Here is a 7,565-nt window from a genome sequence, read left to right on the forward strand (position 1 = left end):
AGAATGAGTATACATCTGAGTGTAGGATATAAACGCAATTAACTATTTAGGAGGGCAAAATTGACAACATATTTTTTCTTTTGCTGACCCCTTGTTTTTTATCCTGACAAAAGCCTCCCGACACACACACACACACACACACACACACACACACACACACACACACACACACACACACACACACACACACACACACACACACACACACACACACACACACACACACACACACACACACACACACACACGTCTGTTAGTGGAGGCATTCATGGTTCTTCTCAGACTATACTTAATTCCCCCCCTCCACCGACTCCACTACCTCCCTTTAGAGAGGGACTTCATTCTGAAGAGTTTTCCAATGTGGAGGGTGAAAGGGCCAGCTTAATTCTAGAGGGTGGCCAGAGGGGGCGGAGAGTTCCCTTGTCCTCACTGCAAGGTCAGCCATGTTGGCCCCCCATTCTGTCCCTCTCAAGCTCCCTCACTCTCTAGCTCCCCCTACAACCACACAGAAAGAGGTCTCAAAAAGAAATGGGAAAGAATGGAAACAAAAAAAAGTAGAGGGCAGGGATTTGGAGAGGGCGACGAAGGGTGAAAGCGGGGTAGATAAAGAAAATGGAGAATGTGTTGATGAAGTACAGCCTGCTAATTACTTCTCCTGCATAAGAGGGAGGGGGAAGGAACTGAAAAACAAGATGGACAGATTAGCTGTTCTAGTCCTATTTACACTGCACACAGGAGGAAAGAGATCGCCATGTGATAATTGAGCAGAGATTGCAGTCTTTTTCATTGCAGTTTCTGAAAATACCTAGAAATTAGCATTCCAGAATACTCCGGTCAGTGCGTTTACATGACACTCGAATGATTGCGTTATTCCGACTATGATTGGATTATTAAGATGCATTGTATACACCTTAGTCTGACTCAAATGAAACCGAATCGAGTTCTGAGTATAATTAAGACCTCTAGATTATTCGATTGATAGTCGCATTTATCGTGCATGCATACGTTCAACTTCAAACGGAGTGGGATTGGATTATGCGTTCTGCGGATTATGATCTTTTCCGGGGGCCGTGAGATGGAAGTAGGAGACGAGAGTCGTGTTATTGTCACCGTCGGAAAATGAGAAACGGTGATTCATTTCAAAAAGGTGGCGAAGAAAATGGAGGAAGCTGGTGTCGTGCAAATGTAGTTACCCCCTATAAGAAGTGTATCATCATCAACATGCATTCAATACACATTACGCTTCGATTCACCCAAGGCTGAATTAAAAGTACATGTCTAAATGATGTTAGTTTGAAACTATGTTTGGTTCGTCTTGCCTATATGTTATCTATGATGAAACTGCCTTGTTGTCCTTTTGTTACGCGGCAATGTCTTATTTTTATCTTGGGGAATGACACCTCAGCTGCACCGTTTGTTTATATTGGATCCAAAGGCCATATTTCCTCTTCATTGCATCTCACTCACAGGTTGGCCAGAGATACAGCAGGCTTAAGACCTAGTGTAAACTTTGGGTAATCCCAAAGAGCTAAAAGGGAGGGAAGAAATAACCAACGGGAGCTTCTGTTAGAATATACCGAATTTGTGAGTCCGGCTTTATCTGAAAAATAGAGGCAAGAGGCCTGAAAAGACAAACGGTCAGATAGACCCAAGTGATTTGGCATATGCAACAACCACTGATTTAAACCACCAAAGCTGCTGGAAAAGAACATCGGCCTTCTGCTCTGAATTAAACATAGTTGAAACAAGTGAATGGTACTATTAGACCGATCAAAAAAACATGATGGAAATAAATACAAGACGCTTTGGTCAAGAGTTCGGGCCTGTTGAAATTAAAGCTATTAACAGACAAAAAACACAAGTACATACGGAATACCCAAGCATGTAGCAAGCAAGTAAGTAGCCAAGCTGATGTGTGTTGAAGAAGGCTGGGAAGATGAGAACTGATTCATGGGGTTGCCCTGGGTGTAAGATTGTCTGGAGGCCAGTAACAGCATTCCAACATTATAATGAAACCGTGGGCCCATTGCTTTGTACTGCTCCATGGGGAGGGCATATTTAGCCGAGCTTCCACACCAGGTCACAGAGACCATTGGGCTGTAGAGTGCTTAAAGGTAGTAGCCGAGTATGTGAGCCAGCCTGGAGGAATCTCATAGGTATGAAAAGTCAGAAAACGTGTTTTATGTAAATTTGGTGCAGAACAGAGCTGAAAAAATTAAGTACACGAAAAACGAAAAAAGAAGGAAGCAGTATTCTAAATGGCAGAGACAGAAGGATTTCAGAAAGCATCCAAGTACTCATAAACTCAACAGAGATTTATGGCCCGACTGAGAAAGAAGAACGGTTCTGCAATCGCACAAGAGAGGCTAATGAATAGCACCTGTGGCCCAGACAAGCACACGCAAACGAAGGGAAAATAGCTAAATTGTTTCAAAATGTCTTCCCATATTCTGGTAGACTTTTGAAATGGGGACATATAGCTTTTGGCCATTTCCACGCTACATTGGGAGTTTACAATCTATACTAGTGTTGTAAATATGCTGTCAGTCCAAAAGAAGGTATGCTCGTTGTAGGGTTAGTTTTAATAAGCTTTTGGTTAAACCCCCAAACCCTCTCTCCCTCACTCAACCCCATCTTTTTTACTCTCCAAATCCACAATGTGTTCAGATGGTCTTTGTGGTGTGACTGTGCTCACTCAATTTAGGTCAGATCTTTAACTCAGGTATCTTGAAGCAGCGGGAATGGGGCCGGCTGAATCGAACAAAGGGAGGCCCCTTCACAACTTCCAAAGCTAGACTCATGTATTAGACATGCACATATTAATGAGGACAACCCAAGCAATTTACCTGCAAGCATGAATATAAAAAGGTTTGTGTGTCTGTTAATTCATCAAGGTATTTCCATGCTTCTATTGTGCATTCTCTAATAGGTAATGGAAAAGAGATGGCCAACCGTTATACATGGCCATTAAAGAATGGTTGAACCCCAGATGTGTTCAACAGAATTCACAGAATAATAGAATAACAGAATAATAACAAAAAATAGACCAATAGAAAAATTATTTGGGACATTTGGGAAGTAAGGCAATTAAACTCAACTAACGATCTTAACACGGCCGTCCCAAAACAGCGATGGAGATTAAAACAGACACAAAATACAGAGAAAAATAACCACGGAGTGAGGGGCATGAATAAATGAGAGGTTTTCATGGGTAGAGAGATGGGCCTGGCGGGCCTGACAGGCCTGTGGTAGTAATCACGACTGTGCAGGGAATGCAGAGAGGGAAACTCGGAGGCTTTGAAGTTGAGCTACGGAGAACATTGCAGGAATTCTGATGACTTTGTACATACCTAGGACCCACGAGCCCATCTTGCAATGGAAAGAACAAAAGCAAGTGATAATACTTTGGGAAGCAACTAATCCTATGGAAAAAATTTATAATTTGAAAATGGTGCCCAAACCTTTGTAGGTTGCATTTACTTGTGTTATTCCATCTCTGATGAGCAGCCAAGAGAAAACTAAAGTATGAATTCATAAACTGAAATAGAGAATTGTAACCAAATATTTGCGGATATATATTTCTGAAGCGTTTAGCAGCAAATATGTGATATGTGTGTGTTGATAAAATAGATTGCAGATAAAATGCTAAAAAAATCCACACACACACACACACACACACACACACACACACACACACACACACACACACACACACACACACACACACACACACACACACACACACACACACACACACACACACACACACACACACACACTCTACAGGACGAGGGAGTCTACAACGCCCGACCGCATGGCTCTTCCTCCAGTTACAAGCACCACTTCCCAGACGAAAGAGCAGAGGATTGGGTTGCTTTAAACAAACTAAGAGACATTACCTGTATAAATAATCAGCCAATCGGAGTGCGAAGTAATCGGGGCCACATATTTGCTACGCCGAAAAAGTGCACTCTTGAAAGGTCTGTGTGTAAAATCAAGGCGGTTTATTCGTTTTTGTTTCTTCAAAGACAGCAGAAGCATGCCGTTCAATATCTTTATCTAGTTATGAACTTGTGTGGAATGCTCCATGTGAAAGATTGTCACATCACAGGTGCGTAAATGTAGCCCTGTGAATACATCCATCCAAGCGTGCTTTCAAAACGTTGCCAGTAAACGTGTCATAACAAAGAGGATACTTTAAATTTATCAATAACAATATAGTGAATGGTACAGTGAAACAAATTGGATTTGCTTAAAACTACACCACAACAACAGTATTAAAAAAACACAGCGCATAGGGGGGTTCCTAGCCTGGAATAGTTGACGAAGTCTATATCAGCTGTTACAAATAGGAGCCTCGAGGGCCAAGACGTTGAAAAGGTAAAACATCCTGGCCCTCTGGGTTCTTGCCCAGTAAGAGGAAGACAACTAAAATTGACAGACCGGCTAAACACTTGCCCATATCTGAGCCCCAACACTTGGGTCAACTTTGCAGAGGGTAACAACAAAATCCCACATGTGCTTCCATTTTGTGCCTTGTGTGGATCGTGAACAAAAATTGTACAGTGTCAAATAAAGCCAACCTAGAGGGCCCTTTCTGCTACTACCATTAAACTGCTATGCCGTGCACTGACCTCCCATTAAACAGATGGTGACCAGGAATGGCAGCACTACCAATATGAATCCACCCTTTTATACCATGATCTGCCATGAAGTCATGGAGACCATGGTATCGCCCACATTCAATGGCTCCCAGGGGCACCTTTAGAATGAACATACTTGATACTCAATATTCAACAGGCCAATTTGAATATCTTGCTTCATCATCTCCCCCCGGCCACAAGCCATACGGGCCACTGTGGCAAAATGTTGGACTACGAGGGGGGTGTGGTGTGGTCGGAGGCTTGGTAGGCCTACTTCATATGCACTCCTCTTTAACACAAGGTACCCCCTTTGTTTGTTCAAGTATTGAGGAAGGCCTTCCACAAAGAACTTTGTGAGAGTACCACCAACTGCACAACCGGTTCGGCTCGTGGGATGCCACCAACGGCTTCAAAACAAAGTGGTGACCAGAACAGTGTGGGAACCGTTGATGGGTCCCATATTCTTGGTCGTAGCCATTAGCCACAACAGAGAACAAGGGGCTCAAAACAATATTTGTGATCCTCGATTGTCATTCATCATAATGAATGCCAACATATGGTTTTAAAACGCCATTCAACATGCCTGTTTTTAATCAAAAACCATAGCCTATAACGTGAGATGCTTATTTTTTTTTGCCGGTTTAAAATGGGATCACAACAATTGGTGGATATAATATAACCACAAAAATCAAGACTAAAATGTGAAAAAGCTAATAAATGGGTTCATCATCAAGAGCTCATCCAAATAAATGAAAATGTAAGAAGTAGAAAAGGGGCTCAGACGGAGAGAGTGGGCTGAGTTGGAGACGCACAGAGCGATTTTGACCGCGGACGAACGGGGAGATTTGGGCGAAGATCATAGATGTCTTTCAAAGCCACCTCCTGGTGCTGGGATGAAGGTGACCCCCATGAGGAAGATGAAACGCCATTTGGAGCTGGTCCCCCCTAGTGCCTCGCCTCTGTGTTCATGCACTATGAGCAGCACCCCCAACCCCCACATCACACCAGCACTGCACCGTGGACTACTGCCTGCCATTTGGTACCTTCATTGTTGCTTTGACACAAGCGAAACACACGAAGAGTTACTGACCTTGTTTAGAGTTAGGCATATTTCCATAGCCTATTATTCCAATGATAAAATAAAAACACGGCCTTTAAGCTTAAATAGAAAGAGGTCTAGGCCTAATTAATTCAAATGAATTGGCCGTCGTGTTCAATTCAGGCTAACAAATCTGTGCAGAATAGTCGATAATAATTATTTACCAACAGCAATAATTACTCTATGTGCCAACATGGTCACTGATGCTAAAATAAGACGGTCTTTCCTCTGAGGGGCTGCAGTTCTTTGCATTTTCAGGCACTCATGAGCCTAAAGGCTGCACTAAACTGAACAATACCGTTTGTTATTGTAATTTAAGGCAAGGCGTCGAAGTAGGAGAGTGCCTGAGCTGCTACGGGGTCGTTCAAAAGATCCCATCCCCCTGCATATAATTCTGTCTCACACACACACACACGTTTCGTTTACGTGTTTAAAATGAGATACAGAGATTGGGGTAGCGATTGAGATCCCAGCTAGTGCATGGAAAATAAAGCAGGTCCATGCTCTAGAGAGAGGAGAAGTGGTGTAACTTCAAGGTGAATGTTTTTGCACTGCAACATAGTCAATATCCGCATTTACTTCAGAGTGCAGCCTAGCGTGCAAACACGATGTGCGGCATTGGAGGGTATGGGTAAAATAAAACGCTCTGGAAACAACGTTGACAATGTATCAAAAGCTTCAGATGATTACGGTAACGCGTTTAACATGCTTTTTTTTTAAGGAATGTTGAATTAGGCTATTAGTGAAATTAGATATCATTAACCAAACGCTGAATCGAAGTAATAGTTACATACAAGAGGAAATCTGATGCGATTGCGATCAAAATATTGACTGTCTTTTACCTGCATGGTAAAAACTCCAAGCTCTTGCGAGGACAGCTTTTTCATTTGATCCGCTAAAACTTGTGCTTCTTCCATGATAGAAAACTCCGTCTCGGCTTTACAATATCCACAGCAGATAACTGCAAGAATTGCGACAACGCTCCACCAAATAGCCATGAAGTCCCGATGTAGTCCAAATTGATTATTCCGAAAATACGTGCAAGTGGTAAAGCTTACAAGCCGGGGTCTATCCACAAGCCGCCTCGCCATGATGGCTCGGGTGGGCTGAGAAGTGGAAGTCCTGGCTGGAAACTCGCCGTTTTGCGGCGATGGTGAGAAAACAACTTCAGGGGAAAGTACTTCTCAACTTTCTTCCGAAATACACGTCTTCCAGTATTATAACTTTTTCTGAGCGTCGAGGCGCACAACACATCTTTCGGTGAAATCCTTCAGGCAACACAGATCCCCTCGTAAACGAGTTAAAGTGTTTCTTTCACCGGTGTCGTGGTATTGTGAATCGCTGGCTCCTCCAACTCCTGCGAAGTCTAGTAAAGTGTGTGAGCCGGAGGATCACAATGGGGGCTAGGGAAGGAGGCGTGGAACCAGCTTCGTCCCGGAGTCTGGAGTTTCAATGGATCGGGGTTTTAAAGTGAGCAGAATCTCTCAATTAAAGAAAATAACTGGTAAGGTAATCCCACAAAAATGGGACAACAAATGCATAAAATTCAACAGGCCTAAAAAATGCCCTCCTCCATGTTTAAATTATGCTATCAATGTAATTTTTTTTTATTAATTATGTCACCCATGTTTTCTTGCAATATTGTATACATAATATGTTTTAATATATTATATGTACAAATGATAAAACGTATCCTACCCTCAAATACATGTTATTGTTAAACTAAAAAACAATTGATTACATGCTATAAGGCAGTGGCGTCTTTGCATTAGGGGCCAGTGGGGCACGGCCCCACCAGAGAATGCTGCCGTGCAGGGCACGAT

General features: G+C 42.8%; 1 pseudogene; it reads right to left on the minus strand.

The window, feature by feature from the left end:
- Window positions 1–7,164, minus strand: part of LOC130392847 (VWFA and cache domain-containing protein 1-like) — an 82,643-nt pseudogene extending 75,479 nt beyond the window's left edge.
- Window positions 7,165–7,565: the final 401 nt, after the last annotated feature.

This window comes from Gadus chalcogrammus, chromosome 12 (genome assembly GCF_026213295.1).
Source record: "Gadus chalcogrammus isolate NIFS_2021 chromosome 12, NIFS_Gcha_1.0, whole genome shotgun sequence".
NCBI lineage: Eukaryota > Metazoa > Chordata > Actinopteri > Gadiformes > Gadidae > Gadus > Gadus chalcogrammus.